At 47.3% G+C, this 26,406-nt stretch overlaps 1 long non-coding RNA gene across 1 annotated transcript; it reads right to left on the reverse strand.

Moving 5' to 3' along the window:
* Positions 1-15,447: 15,447 nt before the first annotated feature.
* On the reverse strand, positions 15,448-25,328 carry LOC140219485 (uncharacterized). The gene is made up of 3 exons (XR_011895788.1): positions 25,169-25,328; positions 19,355-24,093; positions 15,448-18,970 (listed from the first exon to the last, which is right to left on the reverse strand). It is a non-coding gene; the product is annotated as an uncharacterized lncRNA (long non-coding RNA).
* Positions 25,329-26,406: the final 1,078 nt, after the last annotated feature.

The raw sequence follows: 26,406 nt of genomic DNA on the forward strand, positions 1-26,406 counted from the left end.
AAGTTCTCCACTTTGTCCTTTCTCAGTCGTGATGTCAACTGGTAGTTGTAGCCAACTTGGTCGTGCAAGTACTGAAGGAGCTCAAGAGTACTTGTTAGCGTGACTCTTAGGCCTTCTGCGGTAGATTCGCTCAGAAATATTTTTTTATCAGTGTGGTGCTCCCAGGTGTCGAGGAAACCTAGGGTATCCTTTATTAACTTCACACCATCAGAAGCAGGCCTGAGGGCTTCAGCTGTACACATGCCAGTCATCACAGCAATCAAGGACTTCATTCTTATGAAAAACTTTTCTATAGCTTCAAGTTTACCGCAGCTCTGCTCTAGCTGAGTGCGGTAAAGAAAAAAGGCTCGCAAAGGTCCATGCCCGAACAATGGGAAGGCATAACTTGCCTGCATTTTTTCGAAATTGTTGGGGCTGATGTGCATGGTAGTTATGCCAGGCATTGCTTTCATTGGTACAGCATTTCTGTCTAGTTCGAAAGCTTTTCGAGCAAATTGCATTGAAACCGTTCCATCGGGGGTGTCAAAAGTTGTGACAAGAAGCCTGTTTCGAATATTTTTGACAAGATGTGGGAAATCTGAAAAAAGATATAAGAAACGGCTGCTGTCAACAGGATGTGGTTTCTTGCAGACCACTTCTTTCAAGGAAGCTCGAATATTAAACATGCGCCACATTTTCCTGTTCCAGGCTGCTGCATCACATGTGACGTAGTCCACTAAGAGGCCAGCTCTTTCTGCAAGAACTGTGGACTCGATTACAATTTTGGCCAGCAGGTCACCTTTCATGTTCTTGTTACTCCTGAAAACACCGAGAACTTGAGTCCAGCTGCCAACGAGTGGCACAAACATCACAACAAAACCATGATTGCATGGCAATGTTTTTTCTTTTTCGGGCGTTTATGGGCCAAGGTCAACAAAGCCTTCTATCTTCGCATCTGTTGTCACTGATAAGTGTTCTGCTAGCTTGATTTCATTTATTATTATTCCACCGTGTCGGTGGAACACATCGAGGTGGGCAACGTTCTTTTTCAACACATTAAGCATTTTTTCATTAAATTCGAAGCCGCTCCTGTACTGGGCAGTGTATTTATGCAGCGTTGTTTCACTTGGGAGTGTCAAGATGTTCTGCCTCCTCATATACCGGTACAGTTTAGGGCTCCTCATTTTAAGCAATATTCATTCAAGCATCCATTCCTTATCGTACTTCATGCCCTGTGGGCTTTTCCTCTTGGATGCTTCGAAGCACTGCCTTATAGCCAGCTGCTACTTTGGTGATATGGAGCTTATCTTTCGAGAAAGTATTTCCTCAGCTGGGTTGCAGCGGACTTAGTTTTCATTTCCTGAAGATCCACTGCGAGCTTGTCTAGCTTTGATAAAAGCTGTTTGTTTTTTCGGGAACACGCTTGAAGCTTCTTGGCAACGGGACCGTGGCACCGCGAACCAGTATTTTGGCTGTTCGTTCCCTGACGCCTTTTCAGGTGTGACTGCCGCTTAAAAAGCGCTTTCCTTAAGTACTTGCAACTGACACATGAAGTACCATGTTTGGTTGCCTTGGCAGCGAGTACTATATGCTATTCTTGATTTGTACTCAATTCGACTTTGCAAGCTTGCTGTTAGGCTGGTCATCAGAGAGTTTTCATCCCTTGACGCTGCACCTTTGCAGATATTAAAATCATGCGCTTCTTGTATTGTGGTTACAGAATCTTGCATTGTTGCCACTGGTGCTCCAGCTACCTGCTTGCCCACCAGGAACGTCTTTGCATGCAAGGCACCGGCACTGTCTGCAATGAAGAACACGGCCTTTTCCACGGTCACCTCACCTGACAGCAAGTCGAGAGCACATTATGTAAAACATACTCCATCTGCGTCTTGAAGTTCATGCTGCGTCCATCACTTCCCTGGGACTTCCATTCTCCTCACCGCAGCGACAGTCGCGGCCACGCATACTTCGTTGCTGGCCACAGGTTCAACAGGTTCATCTTCGATCACCTCTGTAACCTGCCTTTGTGCCTTTTTTCGCGGTGTGACATCGTCATCACTGCTCCTTTTTCTCTCATTCCTCTTGGGAGTGGGGAGCTTGCTCAAGTAAGCTGGCAGATTGGGTAAAATTGTGGGGACTGCATCTGCGGTAAGCATAGGCGTCCCGCGTGGAATTCAAACTTCCTCGCCATTTATGCGGTGCACATAATCCCTAACAATGAAGCTTGGCTCAAAACATAGCTCACATACCGCGCAGTCTGCGATTAGCAGCTTATTGCCTCGATGTAGGTTCCTCTCCCACGTGGATCTGCGCTCAGAATCAGCAGGCATCTTGAATAGCGGCAACTTTCGCGCATTTTTTGTTCTTGCGTATCCTGTGCTGCACCCTGAGGCATAGCAGTGGTTGAGCCGTTGCTTTGCACTCATTCTTGCAAGAAGTTAGTACACTCACATCAAAACACTCGTGCAATGCAACCACACTGAACGAAAAGCCAGCGCACAACTGAAGCGCCGTCGGGCGTGCTCTGACCTGCCGCCGCCGGCCGCCTTCAAGTGTGGTCGATAACAGCACCGCCACTTCAGGAGACACTCTCGGTGACGCGCGTAGTAAGGCGCTGCCCCCTCCGCTCGCTTCACTGGAAAATATTCTAGTTCACTGTAGCAGCAGCGCGCAGCTTCCTGTGATGGCGATGGCGATTCGGCTTTTCCTTTCAGATCGGGTCGCCCTGCGCGAATGCGCGGTACAGCGAAAAAAAAAATAACGCTAGCGTACGTCGATGAGCTGCCAGAAAATGGGCGACGCAGAGTTGTCAGTCACGTGACCCGCCCTGGCTTGGCAGGTTTCGTGCGGAGCCATGTGCCGAGCGCACTATGCACACGTTACGGCGGCAAAGGGAGGCTTGTGGAGAGGAGGGCCTGTGGCCGCTACCGCTCGGCCGGCAGGGACTGGAGGTGAAGGGAAGCGGGCGTGAAAAGTGCCAGCAGCCGTGCATTAGCCACGGTGGCGACTCTCCCCTTCCGAGGCCAGCCGTGTCGCCCCGCTCACGTGCGCCGGTCATTGGCGCGTTCGTATCATCCGCAAAGGCCTGAGAAACTGTTCGTGTAATCCCAAATCATAGCGTATTCTATATAACGTAGACCATCCAAACCACTTTTGAAATTCGTATCATCGCGAAATTCGGATCAACCGTAATCGTATTATCGAGATTCCACTGTATGTGCAGGGCAAATGACCGGCTGCCTTGAAGCATCGGGGCTTTTCGTATTTTCCAATGACGGTGAGTTAAATATTTTCTGACCCATCAGCATTGCAGCAAAACAAAACCGTCACACGCTGCTTACTTTTTTGTCCTCCCTGGCAGGCTTCGCCCTTGAAGCAGAGACACTTTTCGGGCTGAAGATTGTAAAACAGCCCTGCCTCGTCAATGTTAAGAACATCGCCAGCGTCATCAAGTCGTCCTTCAAGGACAGCACCTTCCGCTTTCGTGACATTGTAATGATTGCAGTACCTTTCGGGTTGACACGATCAATGCTCGTAAAATGACACATGCAAACAACACGCTGCACTTCCGTAGTCGTCGCGCGCGAGGGAATAAAGAAGCGGGAGCTGCTGCTGGTGTGACGATCTGCGCACTGGCTGTAGCGGAAAGACCGGCGGAACGGGCGTGCAGGGCCGCGAGAAATGTGGAGAGGACAAATCGCGCCCGACTGGTTGGGTTGGCTGGTTCGCAGGGCGAACGGACCAATAAGCAGCAGCGCTAGCCTCGGGTAACAACAAAGTAAAAAGAAAAAGGCAAAGAAGCTGCCCTCAAAAACTAGAGAGAGAGAAAGCTTCGCTTGCCTTGTCAGCCTCCCTGCTGCCCCGGAATCCCAAACCAACACTGGCGCACGCTGCGCTGGGGGCAGTTTCGACGGTCGCGGTACCCAAGTTCGTATCACCCGGCGCAACGCGGAAAAGTGTTCGGAACATCCGAATTTTGGCCCATTGTAGACAATGCATTTCGGCGGGGGAATTTTCCGAATTCATATCACACCGGAATTCGTATCAGGCGGGTCTTGGTCCGGTTGTAGTCAGTCATGTACTCTGTGTACGTGAGATCTTCCATCTCCGGTAGTCGTTCTTTGTACTGCCCAACAGGAGACTTATGCCTTATGTCCAAACTTGCGAGAGATATCTGTTCTGCATCCATTTGTTCTCTAGTCTTATGTGTCTTGTGGCGTTCTTCTGGCCACAGAGTGTTCGCGTAGACAACTTCTCGGCTTGAAGTACACACATCGAATTTCAGCAGCATCCACACAGCTTCTTGAGCAGACATTTCAGTTGCATTCATCATCCGCACTCCCAATTTTCACAAAGCTTCTTCGTAAGTCAGTTCACCCTCCAGGTTTTCTTGGATTATTTGCTTAACGGCCTGACTCAGAAATGAAACAATGCGATTCGCCTTGTTAATGTACTACAACGTACCGTATTTACACAACTGTAACTTCACTCGAATGTGGGTCGACCCCCTCAAAATCGAATGCCTAAAAAAAAAGTGCGAGCGCATTTCACACAAGAGAACTTTATTGACGCAGTTGATGACTAGTCATCGTCACTAGAGTCGTCCTCACTGGTGCTGCTGCCATCGTAGCTGCTGCTGCCATCATAGCTGCTGTGGTCACACAGCACGTCGTCATCAAGTGCGAGTCCACATTTGGCGAACAACCGCACCACAACATAGCAGGGTACTGCCGCCCACGCAGAGAGGACCCACCCGCACACAGTAGCCAAGGAGGCCCTCCTCACACGCCCACTTGGGTTAAGTTCGCGGTTTTCTCTGGATATCCACTCGTTGTATTCGCTGTGCAGCAGGTCCTTAAAAGGCTTGTTGACCCCCACGTCGAGAGGCTGGAGCTGCTCCGTCAAGCCACTGGGGATTACAAGCATGTCGGTGCGCTCCTTGTGAAGCACCACTTTCACCTTGTCGGTGGCTCCAGAAAGAGTTCAACACTAGCAAGTTGGGGATGTCTCTCTTAAGGGATGCCCCCAGCCCCAGGAGCCACACCACTACCATATCATCCGTCATAAAGCCCTTTTCATTTGCCCGTACCACAACGCCTTTATAAAGTACTTCTTTAGGCATCGTCTTCCTTTTAAACACGATGTGCGGGCGAAGTTTAGTGTCATTCGCCATGCATGGCAACATGACAGTAAAACACAGCTTTTCATTGCCCATTGTTAGTAGGTTTACATCGCATGCTACCTTAACACTCACTGTCGTATTGCTGGTATCAAAGTATACGGGAGTCTGGTCGGCATTGCCGATCTGGCCGAGCAAATACCGTCGGGAGTCGCAAAATTTCAGGAAGTGCCTATGGAAGGTGAGGACCTTCTCCTCGTGTGTGGCCGGCAACTTCTGGCGCACGCTGGTGTGTCTACGTAGGGAGAAGCCAGCCCTCTTCATAAATTTAGAGGCCCAGGCCCTGCTAGCTTTGAATTGAGTCCTCAGTATCCCTGCTTCCGAAGCGAAGACACAGGCTTGTTGCGTGATCATTTTGCACGTGACCAACAGTGATCGATTGCGTAGATCAATCACATGCACCGCAAGCTTCGTCTCCAGCTTCGGAAAGCATCTTGACTTAGGCCCGCGAAAACCTTGATGCTTGGTTCACTTACTCCAAACTTGCATCCTGCAGCGCAGTTGTTAGTTTCCTCAGCATGGAGGAGAGCAGCCCGTTTGAATGCTGCTGTGAACGAGCGCCGACAGTTCTTTGGGGCACTCATGACAGGCACGACGATTCAGCAGAACCGGCACAACAGATGCACAGAAGTGACACTCACGTGGCCATCTAAAAAATTTTGTCTCAAAGAGAAGCTCTTTCGTCAACGGTCAATACCCCCTAAACGGCGACTTTTCCATCAATGATCGAAGCTCCAACAATAGCCTTGCACTCGCGGTGCGCGCCGTAAATGTTTTAAAAAAAAAAAAAGAAACTTCTGTACAAGCTCGTGGAATAACCATACGCTGTGGGTTGAGCGTGAACTTTATTTGCAAGAAGAACACGTTCGCTTTAAAATGACTACTATCCAAGCAACTGGAAGCGACCACTGCCGCACTGCGGGATACCAAAACAAACTACAAGCTGCTGATGAAAGCGGCCGCACATGACCTTTACCTCGTGAGTATGTTACTCACATTTAAGGAGTGTTTTGTTGGTCTCTAATAAACAAAATGAGTATTAGCGAATTCCTTGATTCAATTTACGGCGCTAGCATAGCCACGATTGTATCACATTGTTCAATACATTTCCGAACTCGATGATGGGGGATTTGTCGCTAGGTATGGTGGCCAATGGACACAGATTGGGAGCGCAAACTTTAGAAGTTGGCATCGCCTGTATTGACATCATAATTTATGCAATATGGTAAATTAATGTGCTATGCATATACCGTAACCATAGAAACATAGGTGCAAAGTTGTAACCATGCCTTAGCCTCTCTGATTTCTCGTTTATCTTGCCGTTACTAGCGGTTCATGGTTCGGTTTTGATTCAAAGTCGACCCCTCGTCATAGGATTGTCAAATTAGAACAAAAAGATGCGTCGGCCTACAGTCGTGTATATACGGCATGTAGTCATAGACTGCATCTTCTGTCAGGGCATGAAATGGTCAGCTATCACCGTCTGAGAGCATAGTCGTGTAGCGAAGTTTATTCTTCTCTAATGACCACTATAACAAGCACAGGGCAGCTTCTACTTCCATCTGGCCAGCCTTACAATCGGTGTTTTTCTGGCACAGTGGAGCATGCTGAATGAGCCAGGCAGCATGTCCTTCCTCATTTTCTTTTTGCCTGCTGGTGCAGCCTAGGCAAAAGTTTGACAAAACATGGTCTATCGCAAGACCACTGTACATTTCGATTATAGATCCCACACAGATGTGGGAGCTATGTCCGCGAGTCAGCCAGCTGCAGTTGTAGATAATGTCGCCGTTTCCTTGTGGGTTAGCGAACTCCACATGCAATTTTTTTTTTTTTTTTTTTCGCAAGCAACGCTAGCGGCCTCGCACTCAGTAGCAGTCGCATTGCCATAACCTTCATGTGTCCCTGGTAAGTCTTGTGGTGCAAGCCACGATGCGAAACGTTTGTAGCAGTGAAAAAGTCCGAGACATTTTTCTCTTGCCGATGCTGTTGATGGCTTTCATTGCACGCAAGTTTACATCGAAAGGCTTTCATTTGGTACCAGCTTCGCCGGCTACTCTCGGAGACAGGAACTGCTCTTCGTGCAAGTCGCAACTGCGGCAAGAGAGCACAAGCTTCGAACACAGCCCAAAGTCATTACTGTCTGCCTTTGCCAAGGTCATGCTTTTTGTGCCGCACTCAGGGCAAAGTGCAATCCCAAACAATGTGTTTATCATGGCTAAGTCCACAATGTCAAATTCGGTTCCATTTTCCTTGTCACTCACCAGTTCAACATCTAGCAGCTTGAATTTCTGGTGCGTTGCACACTGGGATGACAGACACTCTTTCAAGATCGCCACACTTGCGCGTTCAGCCGACTCGCCCACTGAATAGTACACTCTATCCACACAGCCTTGGATGCCACTGGACACGCTGGCGGTCAATCCGATGGTACCAGATGTGCTGCAGCTAGGCCCAGTGGAATCAACGGCATTCGTAGAAAGTGATGCGGGCGCAACAGGTGGGTCAGGCAGCGTGGCATCATCCGCGATCTTCAGCCATGCGTTCCATGGACGCTTTTGTTTCTTTCCGTAAGCTTGACACGTCTTCTTTAGGCAAGCGTTTCCTGATATGTCACCACAAGATGAAAAGACTGTTCGTGAGCCGCGTGAAAGCAAATGAAAGCAGACGATCACTGAAAACCGAGAGCAACAGAGGACTGAGACGGCACACGCGAAACATAAATCTAAAGCAAAATGGCCGCCTCGGTCACACCAGCTAATAGGAGGCATGAGATGGGGGGCTCGCCTTGCGCGCTCCTCCCAATCAGAGGCCCGAAACTACCCTTCGGAAAAGCAGCGAGAGCACTCATTCAGCTTGAGCAGCGCCCACAGGAAGCTTGAGCGCCCACAGTGCCCACAGGAAGTTTGAACAAATTATGCTTTTCTCAGGTCATCTTGTGGCTTTCATGGCGTTTTGAAAGACATTTTTTTCCTATTTACCAATCGAACTTAGCATTAACCCTTTCAGGGTCGATTTTTTTCGTCATATGCGACCGCCCAGGGTCGATTTTTTTTTTTATTGCAGATTCCAATTCTTCTGAGGGAGCTATTTCGAAAAAAATTTATTGTGTAAAATTTATTGGGCAAGTGCAACAAACAGGCGGTAGGTCGGAACAGTACACAGGGAGAACAAGATGGTGGTATTCGAGCGCCGATCTCGTGCCGTCTGCTCTTGATGATGATTGCTAAGCCCGCGATGTCATTCTCTTCATTTCTTCATTATAATTACCCCTGTCGAGAAAGGTGGAGCCATCCTGGCGATGTAACAGGTGGGGACAAGAGGGTCGAAGTGCAGCTTGTGGCGGTCTACGTGAACAACATCATGTTCACATCGACAACAGTCGCTGTGCGGCGTAAGAGGTTCAATGACGCAGTTTATGGGGGAGGTACGCTCAATGACACGGTAGGGACCATGATAATTTGAGAGCAGTTTGGATGACAAGTTGGGAGCGCAGGGTGGTACATGCAGCCACACAAGTGCTCCAGGAGCGAATGTTGCAGCAGGAAAGTGGTCATCATCGTGGGCGTTTTTCTGCTGTTGTTGGTCAGCCATAGTAAAGCGCTTGGCTAATTATCGGCAATCTTCAGCGTAACAGGAGGCTTCCGACACGGGCGTGCATTCTGAGGCATCTGGTGCGTATGGCAGCAACATGTCGATAGTGTGCGTCGGCTGGCGACCGTACAGAAGGAAGAATGGAGAAAACCTGGTTGTGACTTGTGTAGCAGTGTTATATGGGTATGTCGCAAAAGGAAGAACCAGGTCCCAGTTCGATTGATCAGATGCAACATGTGTCGCAAGCATGTCACCCAGTGTCCGGCTAAACCGCTCAGTCAGACTGTTCGTGTGAGGGTGGTAGGCAGTACGCTTCTGATGTACAATATTGCACTGGTGGAGAAGTACTTGAATTACGTCGGAGAGAAATGCGCAGCCACGGTCACTGAAGAGCTTGCGAGGAGGACCGTGTCGAAGCACAAAATGCTTGAGGATGAAAGAGGCGACATCCTGTGCTTTCGCCGTGGGAAGAGCAGGTGCCAGTGGTGTCGGCGTCTGTGTGAACCTCCGGCATCTCTGTGAACCTCAGTTGCGGCTGTAGGATAGTAGTGGCGCAGTGTAGGTGGTGACGTCAGGAGACGGCGAAGGGTGGAGAAGGCTTGATCACACTCAGAAGACCATGACGAGAGATTGGAGGCGCTGCTTGAAAGTTGGGTCGAAGGCGCAATTATAGAGGCGAAGTTGCACACAAACCGGTGAAAGTAGCATAACTCAATGAAGCTTCGTAACTGCTTTAGAGTCGTTGGTTTGGGAAAGTCAGTCACGGCACGTAGTTTAGCCGGGTCTGGAAGCACACTGTTTTTTGATACGACATGACTGAGAATTGTAAGTTTTCACACAGCAAAGCGGCACTTCCTGAGATTGAGTTGGAGCTGAGCGGTCTTCAGACACGTCAGGACATGGTTGAGGCGTTCGAGATAGGTTGTGACATCTGGCGCAAAGACAACAATGTCGTCGCAGTAGCAGAGACATATGTGCCACTTCAACCCCCGCAGAACCGAGTCCATCATGCGCAGGCGCATTGCAGAGGCCGAAGGGCATGACATTGAATTCATATAGACCATCAGGCGTGACGAAGGCTGTCTTTGAACGGTCGGCCTCTGCTAAAGGGACCTGCCAGTACCCGGAACGCAAATCTAACAACGAAAAAACTTTGCACCTTGTTGGCAATCAAGGGCATCGTCAATTCTGGGTAAAGGGTACACGTCTTTTCGAGTGACCTTGTTTAGGTGCCGGTAATCCACGCAGAAGCGAATAGAACCATCCTTTTTTTTTTAACTAGAACCACAGGGGATGCCCACTGACTTTGTGAAGGGCTAATAACGTCGCATTTAAGCATATCGTCAACCTGGTCGGTGATAACTTGACGTTTCGCGGTGGAGACACGGTATGGGCGTTGTCACACTGGCGAGTTGGAGCCAGTGTCGATGTAGTGAACAATAGTAGAAGTTAGGCCAAGGGCACGTTGGGCAATTTCGAAAGAGTCGCGGAACTGGTAGAGCAGCTGGAGAAGAGCAGAGCGTTCAAATGGCAACAGTTCGTCTGCGATCGACGAATTGAATAGGTCGGCAGCTGGTACATCAGAAAGATTAATAGCACTGACGACGTCGAGGTCGCGTCAAGCTGAATCTTGCTGCACGGAAAAAATTTGCCCGATATCAATGGGTTGCACGCATCCAAGGGATTCACCTTTAAGCAGTTTGATGGGATACGGAAGAGGATTTGTGAAGCAAAGAGTGCTTGTTCCATTCGAAATAGAGAGGGTCGAATAAGGCAGAAGTGGCTTCAGGAGGCATGATGGTTCAAAGAATGCAGCTTCATCACATATGCTGTTGCAGAACACGGGGTGCAAAATGGCTGCTGTCGGCGGAATTTCTGTCTTCTGTTATAACTAGTTTGTGTGCAGCTTGATGAGCGGGTTTGTAGGGCATGTCACACAACGGGAAGAGCTCAAGTTTAGATCTGGCACAATCAATAATGGCATGATTATACGATAGAAAGTCCCAGCCAAGTATGATGTCGTGCGAGCAGGATGAAAGGACGATAAACTCAACAATGTAGTGCTCTTTAGCGATAATAAGTCGAGCACTGCAGGCAGCTATAGGCCGAACAGGGTCTCCATTTGCTGTATGTAAGGGCATCATCTCAAGAAGCGTGGTCACTTTCCGAAACTTGCGGCAAAGTGTGGCGTCTTTAACAGAAACGACAGCACCGGTATCGACAAGAGCATATGCACAGGTGCATTCTACAAAAACTTCAACAATATTTGACGGCAAAGTTCGAGGACTTGAGCATTTCGACAGCGCAGTTCTTGCCTCATGAACTGTGGAGGCTAGCTTCCCTCATTTTCAGGGGCTGGTCAACGATGCATGGACAACAAGGAGTGGCGACGGGGTGAAGATGAGCAACGAGATGTGGGTTTTGGATAGTCACGTGAAGACGTGCTCGTTTGGGGACCTGGACTTTCATCACGAGAGCGGGGTCGATCCATGTAGTTCGGTGAACGGGCATCTGTGTATCCTGGCGCGCGACGACGGGAGTGCCGGGCGATATGACCAGGGCTGCCGCATGCAAAACAGATTGGCCGGTTGTCGCGTGTTCACAAGGGATTAGCAGTGATGGGAGCAGCCCATGTCACGGACGGCTGAGTCGGGGCTGCAGCATACGACATACCATGGGACGGCGAGGGCTGTTGAAGCTGCTGCCACTTTACTGCCTCAGCTTAACTAGGACGTGTGGTGACAGGGTGCTGCTCAATGGGCACCGGCATGGCCTCAGAATCTGTTCTTGAATGGCGTGTCGAAGCACGGGAGCTAACGGCATAGGTTTGCTGCAGTTGCTGCTGTGGGAGCTCTTGACGCTGATCAAACGGCAAGAGAGACAACTGACAGGCCACCTCCTCACGCACAGTGTCTTTCATTTGTGCAAGAAGGTATGACTGGTCAGGCATGGTGTCCAATGCAGCTAGGGGTTGGTTGTACGTCTGAGGTGAACATCCGGTGAGAACCTGCTGCCTTCTCAATTCGTCATAGCTGTGGTACAGGGTTACCACTTCAGACACAGTGCCAGGAAACTTCGCAAGAAGCAGACGTCATCGACACCCTTCATAATATGCTGTATTTTGGCACTTTCGCTCATTGAGGCATCAGCGCACCTGCAGAGATCTATTATGTCCTCAATATAGGCAGTTAAAGTTTCATTTGGTTCCTGTGCCCGTGTGCGCAGCCGTTGTTTGGTGTGTAACTTCCACACGGCAGGGCGACCAAAAATGGCAGATATTGCCTCCTTGAAAGTGGACCAGTTCTCAAATTCAGATTCGTGGTTCGTATACCACAGCTTCGCCATGCCAGCCAGCTAAAAGTTCACAGTACTCAACTTAGCACCGTGATCCCACTTGTTGGGTCCACTAACTTTTTTGTAGGACGACAGCCAGTCCTTGACATCCTGGTCTTCCATCCCCGAAAATACTGGGGGGTCTCGCTGGCGAACCGGGGCGGGGCAAATGGCAGCCGGGAGAGGTGGCGGCAGTTGGGCGGCGTCGGCTTGCATGGTCGAGTGCAACGTGCGGGATCGGAGTACCAGGGTGCTGGCGATGTACGTACCCAGCACCTCCACCAAATGTAAAGGTTTATTGGGTGAGTCCAACAAACAGGCGGTAGCTTGGAACAGTAAGCAGGGAGAACAAGATGGTGGTGTTCGAGTGCCGATCTCGTGCCTCCTGCTCTTGATGATGATCGCTGAGCCTGGGATGTTATTCTCTTCGTTTCTGTTGTAATTTTTCTAGGGTGACTGTAAAATGAGAAAAATATTTTAGGTTATTATATATGTCCTGTTTGTTCATGAATAACAATAAAAAGGAAATACACTTACAAGAAATAAAAATTTGATGCATCGTTGTACACATCGTTCAAGGCTTAGAAAATGTGCACACGAGAATATTTCGCAAGTCACAAATGTTCCTGCTCTTACACTAATATTTACGGCCGTAACATCATCGAACTGCGTAAGCGAGTGAACTCAAGAAAAATGTGTGGTTGTGTGCCCATCAAAAATCTAAATGTGTAATAAACTTCCGCTAATCTTCAACCCAACCAGGGGCGATTAGTTTCCGCGAGTCTCCAAAAAAAAAAAAAAGGAAACTCATGCATGGCGGCATCCTTCCTATGTGCACCCCTGTGAGCACTAAACGAGCGAGAAACAGGTGGTCGCCCTTTGAGCGATTAGTAACGAGATAGCCATCAGTTTTGCGAGCTCAAGGAGCCGAAACAAAACCCTCGCAGAACAAAACCCAAACCACCGCCCGCCTGCGTGCGTGCCAATGCGCGAGCGGTAGTATATAGATGCACTGGAGCAAACTAGCTTTAAAACGAACCATGCAATGAAAACTGAGTAAGGGAGGCACGAGAAAAAAGATCACTGTATTCCCACATAGTGGCAGCACATGCCAGAAAAGAAAAAATTTGGGAATTGACGTGCTTTTTAAACGTACAGATGGCGCTGTAAATATATGGCATCGACCATTTTGGACTTGTTGCAGCACCATATATTTACATCATTGACCCTGAAAGGGTTAGAGGAGGAGGAGGGGATCAGAATTAATTTTTTTATTTTTTGACAGAAATCGCTGAAATTCGGCACATACGTTGCATATTGCAATAAAGAGACAAATCTAAAATTTCATAAAGATACCTTTATTAGTTTTTGTTCTATGAGAATTTATAAGTTCCTTGCTTGTGGAAAGCCTGACATAGTCACTAAATGAGGTAGGGAGCCAGGAATACTTTGCATGTTTGCTGAAATGTCTAATCTACCCCAAGACAGTGTTCGATTTTTTTTGTGTGCTAATAATTTTTTGCTCCACATGACATGCACGTGACTGTGCTTCACTGCATAGAGCCATGTAGTCATTGTGAAATAATTAAATAATGGAAAGATACAGAAACATTTCAAGACTCTCTTCATGTACAGCACAGCTTGTGGATCACAGCAAAAAAAAAAAACAACAAAGAATGGATCAAAATTGGTCCAGCCATTGTTGTGCTGTTTTCCATGAGCGAGGTGATTGACAAAAAGAATGCAATTGAGAAAACAGGCTGCAAAGTTTTAAAAGCACTGCAGATTTATTAGAAAGCACCACGGCTGTAATATTTTGCATCATTGCTGTCGTTCATCTTCTTACACCTTTGCTTCTTTGTTTGGTGGGCTTTGGATACTTTTTTCAGGCATTCTTGATCCTTTTCTTGAACCCTCTGGTCGGCAAGGGCACCAGCATGTACACCCAAGGGGGCACACATTTCTGAGTAGGCTCTTTGGCTTCCTGAATTGTATTGCGTGACTGCCTCGTTTACTGCTGTCTGTGCTGCAAAAAGCGAGGCGTGCTCGTCCTTTGACAGTGCTGACCAAATAACCGAGTGCAAGCTCTCAGCTTCATTCTGGGTCCTTCCACCCTTGCAGTGCTCCAGCAAGTGGATGTCCTGATACACAGGCAGTATGGCTTGGGCAACTCTGCTCATAGGCTTGTATTTATGGGCAGGCTGTGCTTCTTTTTTCGCTTCTGCTGCTCTCATCTCGCACCAGCTGAGAGGGCCAGGGGGACACAGCTCATGTTGGGGGTCACTGTCGGTAGACGTCACATGACAATATGTGGCCATGACAGCTTTCTGCATTGCGGCAACGTCGTTGCATGTTCTTGCTGATAGCTAGGCCATGTTGAGCGTTTTTATCGGCTGTTGTGTGCACACACTTTTGCCACCCAGTGGTTCCCCTTTCTTGGCCTTGCTCACAATGGAGCAAAGGCCAGTGTCCATTCTTTTTTTTTTTTTACATGGTTTATGCAGTCTTCTTTTATGACTGCTATAAACCCATATGGCTGCTCATCTTGCAACGCCTGGAAAACACAGCTGTCTCCATCAGAGACAACTGCTGTATATCGCAGGCCATTCTTGGCCAATGAACAGCCAAAGGGCTGCAGTGCAGCCTCCACTTCCCTTCTGCCAAAACCCAGCTTACATGTTTTTTGACACTGATGCTGCTGCCCCCACTGAAGGTATGTGGGGTCACTCTGGTGGCTCCAGGCTGCACCCGAGGAAGGTTTGACAGAATAACATTGTCCAGCACAAGGCCTGTGTGGAATTTCGTTGTGCATCCAACCCCAATGTGGGAACTATGATCGCGTGTGAGCCAGGAGCCATCATAAACAACAGTCACATATCTAGTGAAGCCAACCTCCATCTCGCTGTACACCTTCACAGCAGCTACGGCATCGATAAAGATGGTGGCAGTCTCCTCTGCAGCAGGCTTGAACAGCCTCTTCAAGTGGCCCTGGAATGTTTTAGGGTGTAAACCACAATGGGACACATTCATTGTGGCCCAGAAATCATTCAGAGCTGTCTGCCCTTTCCCTATTGCTTTAACAGCTTGCATTGAAAGAATGTTCACATCAAACACCCTTGCACCTTCATTCCTTTGAGAGGACCACTAGGACTCAAATGGGCCACTGATACCCTTGTTACACAGCCGATATAACTGCTGTTACAAGCAACCGCAGTTAACCACATTTAACTGCGGTTATTGTGAATCGTGGTTCGCCAATGTTACACGGCGCACCAGCTCCCTCGGTTAGGGCAACAATCGCCATCTTCTGTGAAATAAACGAACTAACACCGTAATTACTGGAGTGAAGTTGTGTGTCCAATTATGTTAGCTATGGGAAACACAGTATATGTAAAACATGTTTTTATGTAAAAATACAGGGTGACCAAAAAATACTGTAACGCGAAAAGACAACTATAACTTCTCAACAAACAACCTAATTGAGACACGCATTTATTATTCGTAAGCGCATTGAATTCTGCAAAACAGTTCACATTTGATTCTCAAAACGTCCACCTTCTGCTTTTATACAGGACTCCAGATGCTTTCGGAAATTTTTCAAAATAGCCTCGATGACTTTTGGAAAGCACGTTTCAGGGATTCGATGGATTTGTGCTTGGAAGAACACACTTTTTGCTCCAGGATACCCCAAACAGTAAAGTCCAAAGGATTGAGATCAGCGGAATTGGACGGCCAAACATCCTTCCCCCAGAAGCCTGGGAGATTCGCCTCACACCACTGGATTGTTGCAGCCGCGAGTCAATGTTTTTTTGCATTTTCTTTAGCCCAGGGTATGACGGCACCCTCCAGGATGAGCTCACGGTAGGTCTTGGCATTGATTTTGGCTCTGTTTGCGTCAAAAACAAGCTTGGTTTTCCCAAGACCTGAAATCCCACCCCAAACCATGATGCTCTTGGGGAAATGGGTTTTCTCAACTCTAACATTTTGGAGACCCGACTGGCAGCAATTCTCAATGGTTTTGTGAATTCCAGGCCGGTTCAACAGTGAAAATCTTCTCATCTATGAAGGGAACCCGTTTGAGGGCTTCGCCACAGCTCAGCTGCCTCATTCTGCAGCACTTTTCTAATCTGGAGGCCTTCATGCTGTCCGTAAGCAGCTGGCCTTTAGCTGGTTTGCGCACCTGGAGTCCCAGATCTTTACTTACAAGTAATTGCATGGTGGAGTTGCCAACTCCATGCTTGCGGGCGAGTTTTCGCATGCTCCTCAGGGGATTTCGCTTGACTTTCTTGCTGACAGCCAATTTCAGTTCCCTGGTTCTCACAGTTCGAGGCCTTCCACTTCGTGGCCGGTCCTTGACACCTCCTGTCTCCTGGAATCGTTTGACGACACGATGCATTTGGACTTGTTGCAATTTAAGCATCCTTGCAATTTTCGGAATAGGTATCCCCCGCCTGTGGTGTTCAACAATGGAGTACCGCAATTCTTCAGAGACCATTTTTCCTAGAAAATATTGCACCGATTGCAGTAAAAATAGTTCTATTTTAGAAAACACAAGTGACATGAAAAAATCTGTGTTGATGCTTAAAAATGCAAACAATAACAAATAACATGAAATTCAAGGCACGTTACAGTATTTTTCGGTCACCCTGTATGCACCAATCGGGCCATAAACTAAAACTTGGATTAGTTTGTTCCACGACATAATTAAGTACAGCCACACTTTGGGTGGCACGCAAAAGCAGTCTTACAACATTGCTCTTGTTTTGCTGGCGAGTGGTGCCAAGTGTGATACAACAATCTCATCGCTTGTACGTATGAGCGGTTGCTTGGTTGTTTCCATCGAATTTATTGTTATTGGTGATGTATGAGCGGCGATGGCTTTGAGCAAGTCTGCATTTGATGCTGCACCCAATGACAGAGAGAAGGCATCTTTCTGGGTGTCTTTCGCTGCTCAACAGACGCTGCTGCAACAGCAGCGCATCCGGAAGTGAAACATTTTCATAGAAGTGGAAATGCTGAATTCTGAGCAACGAAAAGCAGAAAGACGATGCAAACGTCTTATGTTGGTGTGTGTGCGACTGCGTACGTGTGAAAGACACCTGTGGTCGTACCCACGGGGTTCATCTTCGTGGGAAACAACACAGCCTCATCTCTCAGACGAAGCCTTCAGAGAAAATTTTAGAATGAGTTGGACCACATTCCGATATGTATTAGGTCAATAAGGAGTGTCGACACAAACAAATGCAAAGCCATCCATTTGGAGAAAAGGATAGCTGTCGGGATTTACTGCTTAGCCACATCTGTGGAAGACAGAACGGTAGCTAATGTATTCGGCGTAAGCCGTGTGCCGTGAACATTATCTTCCGGGAGTTTTGCGAAATGGTTGTTCATTGCCTGGAGCCTCGATTTGTGCGCTTCCCAAAACAACACGAGCTAGCAGAGCACATGAGGCAGTTTGTAGCAGTTACTGAATTTCTTCAAGGTGTGGGAGCTGTAGATGGCTGTCACATAGAGGTATGTCCACCCAAAGAACAAACTTGGTACAGTATGATACTTATGGCTGTGGTAGACCACAGCTATAAATTCATGTTAACAAATGTGGGGACACTAGGAAGGAGTCATGATGCTGATGTATTCCACAGGTCGTACCTCCCAAAGATTTTATCAAGTGCCTTGTTCCGGCTGGAAAAAGACGTTCTACGGTGTGTCGATTGGGCCTGCCCTGCTCGCAGATCAGGCATTTCTGCTTCAGAAAGAAATTGTGAAGCCATTTGCACAAGCAGGGGATGTATGCTCTCCGACACATACATTTAATCACCTATCCAGTGCTAGGCGAGTAGTGGAAAATGCCTTTGGCCGCATGAAAGCACGATTCAGAATTTTGCACAAAGGCATGGAAAACGACATTCCCAATGTGAGGCGCATCATCCGTGCATGCTGTGTGCTGCACAACATTTACGAAGAGCTGAGGGACAGATGTAATACAAACTGGATTGAGCGTTTTCGACCCGTCGATGAGAGCAGGCCTCAGCCACAGCACACAACCAGTCGGTCTTCACCAAGTGCCGAAGAGGTTCAAAATGCTCTAGCAGCATTTCTGGCCCAAAGGATCACGTGAATTTTGTCTCCTAGGCCACTTTTGTGTGCTCAACTGTATGAATGTTTCGACAGCAATGATATTTGTGCCGTGATTTTTTGTATTTTCAGATGTGCATGCGTTTTTCCGAATGGGTGAACTATTTGCAGTATCAGTGTACTTAGCATGAAAGAAATGTATGTGCCATGAAATCGTATGTCATGTATAGGGCGTGTATCTACATTACTAATATTAATGTAACATTGTATTTGTTCCTCTGTAGAAAGCTTGAAATTCTGTAAGCTACTTTATGATGCAACAAAAATTATTAGCTTGGCATTTGCATAAATTTGCGGTTGTGACTACAACTATCTGAATCTATGTGGCTAATAAATAGAATATACTGCAAAGCAATTTATGCTGTTTATTATCTCTTGCTGCAAAATGTGCTTTGCACGGCATTCGATTCTTTTTGGAGCTTTAGCCCTTGCTTCATGAGTTTCCTGGATTTTCTGGCTGCTTTCGCAGCAGTGGCTGCCTCTTCCTTGTGTAAGTCGAGCAGCTGCTGCAAAACAGAGGTGGCAGGCCGTTTCCTTCTCCCACTGCTTGTGGCTCTCTGATCCTCTGCGACACGACCCCACGTGTCTGCCTCCCTGCTGCTGCTGGCGCTGCTGCCATGTTGAGGGACAAAGTTGCTGGAACTGCTGTTCTGACTTGGCATTTTCATTGTCCAAACTAGCTTGAGTATAGATGGTGTAATCCCATGCGGCCAGCAGCTCTGACCCTTCAGGTAGATCTTGCACTACATCAGCCTGCACATTCATAAGATTTCATTAGCGTGTAACACAATCATAATTGCTCTTACACATGCAAGCGTGTACACTTTTCAACAAAGCGAATATGGGCAACTTAACAATGCCTTGCAATAAAAATGGCTGGCTGCAACTTTAGCGGCATGATTACACTCAATCTGGTCACATGCTCGCCATTATGTTATTACCACTATGAGCAACGTTTTGCAATGCGACGCCCTAAATGTTCGGTGTACCATTTTGTATGGTGCCTGAGCTGGATATCACCCAAAATTAGTAATACAGCAAGAATAGTGTTGCATTGCGTGCTGAGATTGCTAACAATGTTTATTCAGAGTGGTAAAAGGGTGGTAAAGATATTCTAACTTTGTAAACGCATGATACCTGGAAACTTTCTTCGACCAACAGGTTGTCATTAATCGCCAGGGCACCCAAGAACTTGTGTAGGCTCCAGTAATGATCTCACTCAATGCCTTATGATTCAGTTGATATGCCCTTTCGCCTGATTTTCCTAAAGAAATAAAACATATATATTAGTGCATGTTCAATGCACTGAGGAAAGATCGGCACATTGTGAACAGCTAGGCATGCTTGCTGATCATCACACGTGAAAATATGGGAAAACTGTAGCAAAAATGTGCCTCTATATAATATTAACTATGACAGCGAGTATTTTTTCTCAACACACCATATCTTCCATCCACCTGTGCGTGCTACACGAACCTTGTCAGTTTATCAGTAGGCGACTGGTTAGCGCAATATAAGTTGCCACAACATTGCTTAATATATCTTTAATTGCCTGTGCGTGCCACACCAACCAGGTCAGTTTATCACTGCTTAGCATAATATAAATTGTCACAGCACTGCTTAATAAATTGCTTTACCTATCTGGGCATGTGCTATCACAATGACAACTTCGCCTTACAGGCGAAAGAATGCCTTTTTGTCAGAAACAGCCTCGTACCATGCCTTGTTTTGCCGCGGTCAAAGACGGGGTCAATATTAAGAGGAAGCTTTAGCTCCTGCCCAACTCCGACATAGCTTCGTGCAAAAGCAAAACATCCAGCTGTGCACATTTCTGTTTGAACGCTTGAGGGGGACAGGGTAGGCCCTATACTTCCCATGTATTTTAGCCTATGTTTGTGACCCATTTTCTCAGGTTCTGTTAAGGTTAGAACAATCATATTAGTATTGTTGAAATTAGCTCTCCAAGTTCTCTTTACTGAACCAGAAGTATTATGTAATAAGAAGAGGTTTTTTTCGTTCTTGTTTTTAGTTAACCTACTCATATTTCAGACCAAAATGGCCTATGAATAGCTTGTGAAACAAAATTCTTTGAACTACGTTTTATAATTCTGGTTTAGTAGATTCCCCTTACATTGCAATAACGTTTGTAAAAAATGTTTCCAGCTGTTGCGGTTCCAGAGAAAAAGGGGCAAACGTAGCGAAAATTGACATTTCGAGATAAGTAGCTTTGAAGTGAATAAAACCACTTTATTCCAAACCTGCACTCTATAAATGCATGTGGATGTATCGGATCAATAGCTGCCAGCCTCGTAGTCACCTCCAGAGTCAATCTTTCTCTTCTTCATTTGCTGCCTTGCTTTTCGAGCTTCTTTTCTAACCAGCTGTGCAGCCCTGTATGCAAAGTACAGTCGTCGCCGGTCAGCGTCCCGCAGCCATTGTACTGTGAAGCATCCTGGGGAAACATCAAACGCTCTAAAAATGTCGGTTCTGGCAATGTTACCATCGTTGAACATTAGGACAGCATCCATGGTGACTATTTTCAGTACCTCGAGACCAACGAACACATTCTTTGGGGCACACTCCCAGACGACATTGTTCAGACTCATTCGTGTTCTGAGTCTTCCCATGGAGGCATTTTTTCAGAAGCTCAGGTTTTGAAAGCTGCTGGAAAATTAGCTTCACAGCCTCAAGGACTGCTGGTGGGAGGTATTCCTTGTGGAAGTAGGGCTCGCCATTCATCTCACTCTTATTGAACTGGCACCAAGTGTCGGGTCCCTTTGGACAGAGACCGTGAGATGGATGTACATCAGTGGATGTCATGTGGAAATATGTGGCCCACACGGCCTTTTGCATGTCATCCAAACAACCAACGTGTCTTCTGATGGCCAAGCCATACTAGGTCTGAATTTTGTCGATCAATGCATCCGTCAAGCGCCCCTGACCAGAGATTGATTTGCCATCGGACAGGGTGTTCCCCTTCATTTCTTTTTTCAGCTTTCGCAAACGGGTGCCCATTCTCTTTTGAACATGGCCAATACATTCCAGTTTGCAAATTTCGACGCGATCCCCATACGGCTTCGCTGCTTGCACTGTGAGAAAGGCTTTGCTATCACCATCACTTAGGTACCTGACGTACCGAACACCATCTAGCTCCTGACTTCTTCGGAATATACACAATGCTCCTGTGGTCTCCATGCCACCACTAGCACCTTCATAGTTCCGCTGGAATTTATGCTTATGGTCCACATCAGAAGAGGTGCCTTTGGACACGCACACAGAACACTGCTTTGTCATCACTTCCATGTCGAGAACCTATCCGGAGTCAACACTGGTGGCAGACACTATGAGGTGCGCCCGCGCTTCTGCCAGCTTTTGTCTAGAGTAACAGCAATATCTTTATCCTTGTCGTTGAGCTCAACTGCTTCTTTTGCTGCACGTTTCATTGATTCTTCTGCGGCGACAGTGACATGCGTGAGCAGTTCCGCATTGTACCAAGAAAATTTTGCGGGGGGTTTCGGGAGGTTTAGCATCGCACACAAAGTTCTCCCAGCAGCTGCACCTTTTCCTATGCATCGCAAGGCATACACAATCCTCACGTTGACTTCATAGAGGCCTGACGTCCTTTTTGACGTCTGGAATTGATGCAAAGAAGAGCACCTTACGCAGTTGAGAGAGTAAGAGAGAGAGTAATCGTGGCGCAATAGATACTCACATGAAGCTTCAAACAAAGTATTTATTTCGTTCGCTGAAAGTACTGAAGCAGCGTAGCCTGCTTCATATTGGCAACCGCGTGCTTGACCACGGCGTCCTCAACATAGTCCAAACGGTCCACAAGAGACAGTCCAGTGCCTTCTATTGCGCCGCAGTAGCGGCGTACAACGGCCAAAGCAGCTACAGCCTCAGCGTTTGTAGTGGAAGCACTTGCCAGAACAGGCCCGTTTCGTCAGCATTAAATATCTGATTGGGCTCATGCTTGGCAAGAATCTGAGGCCACTCTTGTTCAAGCCACTTCTTGATCTCGTCTTCATTGGCGTCCTCACTTTCCCCCGCGACTGTCTTCCCAACAATGTTAAAGCGGGCCTTAAAACATTGCAGCCAACGGCTGCTGGCGGTAAAGTTCTTGGCACCGAGAATGAAGACAAAGTTCTTGGCCTTCTGCTGTAGCATTGGTCCCGATAAAAGAGTATTCTGGGCCCTTACGTCGATAAACCATTTGTACAGCGCCTTCTCGACGTCTTCAAAGGCAGCTTTGCGCACCCACCACGCACCTGTGTGCTGGTTCTGTTCTGCCTTGGCCTTTATGTCACTCTTGTTTTTCAGCAGCGTGCTCAAAGTACTCCTTGGGATGTTGAAAGCTTCGGCGATGCTCGACTTCTTTTCTCCATTTTCAACGCGCTGTATCACTTCCAATTTCGCAGCAAATGTCAGGGACGTCCGCTTCTTCGTGTTTGCAGCCATCACACCAACCACGACAGGCCTAAGACACACACACACTAACATTGACTGGCGTAGCACACAGCAGCACCGAGACGCACGTGTCGTTGACGTTGTCAAACTAGCCAACCTGGCCAAGCCATGGCCACGCCAAGCCGCTAGGAACTGCGAACTCCTGTGATGTGGCCCAATTTCCGTCCATCTCTACACACGTCATCATTTTCCTTTTAATTGCAGTATTGTGATGAATTCGGCATGTGTTTGCGGTCAGCACTTCCATGCTGATGGAGCAAACACAGAAAAAGGAAAGACGAACGGTGCATTAACATAAGCCAAAGGAAGCATTGCCTATACTCTAAAAAAAGTTTACACCCTTCGGGTTGTATATTTACCACACAACTATAATTGTCGTCTGTCTTGCTTGCGTTTCCTTTCTTGAAAATGCTGCGCACGCTACTTTCCTGTCACGAATGCTCTGTCATGCTGATAACTCGCATGCCGTTTGTGACTTGGAAGTACCATGCTCGCAGCATTAAAGAAAGGAAACGCGGGCAAGACAAATGACGATTGTGTGGCAAGATACGACCCAAAGGGTGTAATTCCGTTGTCAAAGTGAAGCACTCGGCACCACCATTGTCAAATAGGTTTCTAATGCGCTTCTTCGGGTCATTTTTCTGCATCGTGTACAAGTTCAGAATGACGGTTTGTGAAAAGGTGTTCCGCGACGGAACGACATACTCCGGAATTGCGCAGCGCATCATCTCGATGAAGCTTTCTTCTTCAACCATGCTGTATGGCTGCAGGCTGCGTGCAATGAATGCTGCTATCTTAGTCATTTCTTGTGCTTTTATCGATGACTGAAGTTTAGGCTTAAACAAACTAGCCACGGATAGCTGCAATGATAGCCCTTTTGGCTCGCTTTTTTTTTCCAGCAAACCATAAAGTTGGTGCATTTCTGAGTATTCTTTGTACTTGCCTAGATGTTTCTTCAAGTGGGTGACAAGCGTCGTTGTAGTGCTAGTAGGTCTCTTCAAAACAACTCCACAGGTCTCGCACTCCACCTCCAGCAGGCACTTTCAGGAAAAAGTTCCATATCGGGTTCACATGCACGCGCGGCGCAGACATAGGTGCAGTCGACGCCATCTTCACCTATAGCAGCAGTTTCCCGGTGACGGCCGCACCACCTGTAGCGTCGAAAGTGCAACTCTGGCATTGATCCAACTTCAGTTGACGGCATAGAATCCAGCTGGTGCACAGGTTGTGTTTATGACCGCGTGTGATTAGAAACTTCTGAACCACTTGCGTCACCATCCTGCAGCTGTACGATCTCATACCACTGTTTTACAATGGCAAATGTGCAATACATAGAAAAATTCTTCGAACGTTGTGGCACCAGGTTAGCAGCAGTAGTTCCTGTAGGAAGCTCCATCAGATGCCATCAGCTGAAAAAATTACAAGTGTCATTTTGGTATTAACATGTAAGAATAATGCGTGTAGAGGCAAAGCATGCAAAAGTGGTGAATTAGCAGCATAACAAATAAAAGCACTATTCCTGCACTTTAATAGCACGAATACACGGGCTAATGCGCGTTTCCAGAACTTCGCTACAACCGACGCGATAGCACGCTACGAATACACGGAGGTGGCCTCAACTTAGGCTCTCAACCAGACCATGCTGGTCGCTCGCACAGTTCCTTCTAGTTGCACTGAAGACAAATGCGTGGTTGCTGTTCAGAAGACAGAATTTTCGAGTTACTAGTTCCTGGCGTTTGAGCTCCTTGGCGTTATCTTTTGCGCATTTTGCCGGTGCAAGCAATACACTCCCGAGTTATCACTCTTGACAATTGTTCGTCGCGTTTTCAATCGACAAGCGTTAATACCGAAAGAAGGCTTAAATTGTTGTGGGGCCATAAAAATTGTCACAATCTTGTCGCAGTAAGATTCACTACGCGCCAAACTGTCACCACGGCCGAGCTGCTTTTTGCTGCGTCACATCAGGCGCAGAAGCATGCCTCATGAGTAACAAAAGAAAGTACCGAAAATAATTTTCAACAATGTTGGACGTCAGAGAAAGCGCCATGACTTGTCTTGTCAGTGCATTAAATCGCGAAACTCAACTGTGCACCACGGCCGAGCTGCTTTTCGCTAACTGCGTCACAGCGCCAGGTGTGCCCACTGCGCTTGAAAAGTACCCCAAAAAGTAACGAAATTAGTTACAATAATGTTGGCAGTAAGAGAAAGCACCAAAACTCGTCACAGAAAGATTCAGTACACGCGAAACTGCATCACAGCACCCTGTGCGACTAGCATGCCCAAAAACTACCGAAATAAGTTAAATAATTTTGGGGCTCATAGAAAACGTCGCAGACGTCTCCCAGTATGATTCATTAGTTCAAATTAACTGGGCCACAACGGCCGCACTGTTTTTGTTAACTGCGTCACAAGCCTAGCATAGGTGCCGTACCGTAAGCCTAATTGCTTGAAATGCATCGCAGACTGTCGAACAAAAGTTCTCACCTTGCCGTAGTCCAATAGTGCAGTAGTGCCATGTCGAAGTTCAGAAGGAACGCAAGAATTCGCTGGGAGCCCACCAAACCAGGCTAAATCCAAAAATAGAAAAACAGGCAGACGGGTGACCAAACAGGCCAACGCGCAAATGCACGGCCGGTCTCGCTCGCTTTGGCGGTGTGTCTGGCAAATGACGCATACCTTTGGCCGTCACCGCCGAGATTAACTCAAGGCCTCCGCACGCCGCCGTGACGTCATGCGCGCGGGATGGGTCATCACATGGGCCTGGATGTCTGTTTCACCTTGCGTGGTATTCCTCGACAGATCTTCAGCGCACTCCTCATCCCGAGGTGGTCGGTACTACCGTTTCGGTCGTGGGACCAGTATTAATAAGAGCTACTATTACAAAATACTTTCCCGAAAGAGACAGGGATAGTTCTAGTTTTGTGGCTTTCTTTAGTGCATGCATATATGATTATGCCTTGCGCTGAATGTTGGGATATTATTTACGCAAGTAAATTTCGCCGTGGTGTCCGCATGAAAATCTGGTCAGATAATTTATCACAGAACATGAATTCAGTCGCCAAAGAAGCCATACACGGTATTTAAAGCAATGTAAGTACACAGGTGTGTGACAGCGCAGAAGGAAATATCGGCTAGGAATGAATGGCGACAGTTTTTCGAGAAACGAGTGGTTTATTACAGTAAACAACACAAAATTCAGGAAAAGAAATGTAATGCAACATAATCGCAGCATTATGAAACAATACAGTTATACGTTATTAACAGCATGACAGAAATACATTTACAAAATTGGATGGTTTCAAACTAAAGAAAAGCATAATGGCGGTATTAACTCATGCAGTCACTTCATTTCTGCACAGTTTGCAGCTTTCGCTTTCCTTTCGAAATAGTGAGTTTGTCATTTACATTTTTGCACAGATTGTTGAGCAGTGTATTGGCTGCTGCACTCAGGATGTGATGCATGAGCTCCTGTGGGGAATGCCCTGAGTGGCAGTATTCAGGCACCTCAAAACTATCAAGAGCACAAGATACAAGTGTCACCAGTACCTCTTTTTGATTAGCGACAACTGAAGCATACTGTTGGCTTCTCAGCTTGTCAAGGACGATCTCAGTGAACAGCACTGCATTAACGACCACTGGTTGAAGAAAGTTTAATCCTCCCCTTGTCATACCTGCAATGAGTACGTTTTCATCTTTGTCCAAATCTGTGTTTTCTAAAACAA

The sequence above is a fragment of the Dermacentor andersoni genome, chromosome 7, assembly GCF_023375885.2.
Source record: "Dermacentor andersoni chromosome 7, qqDerAnde1_hic_scaffold, whole genome shotgun sequence".
Classification (NCBI taxonomy): Eukaryota; Metazoa; Arthropoda; class Arachnida; order Ixodida; family Ixodidae; genus Dermacentor; species Dermacentor andersoni.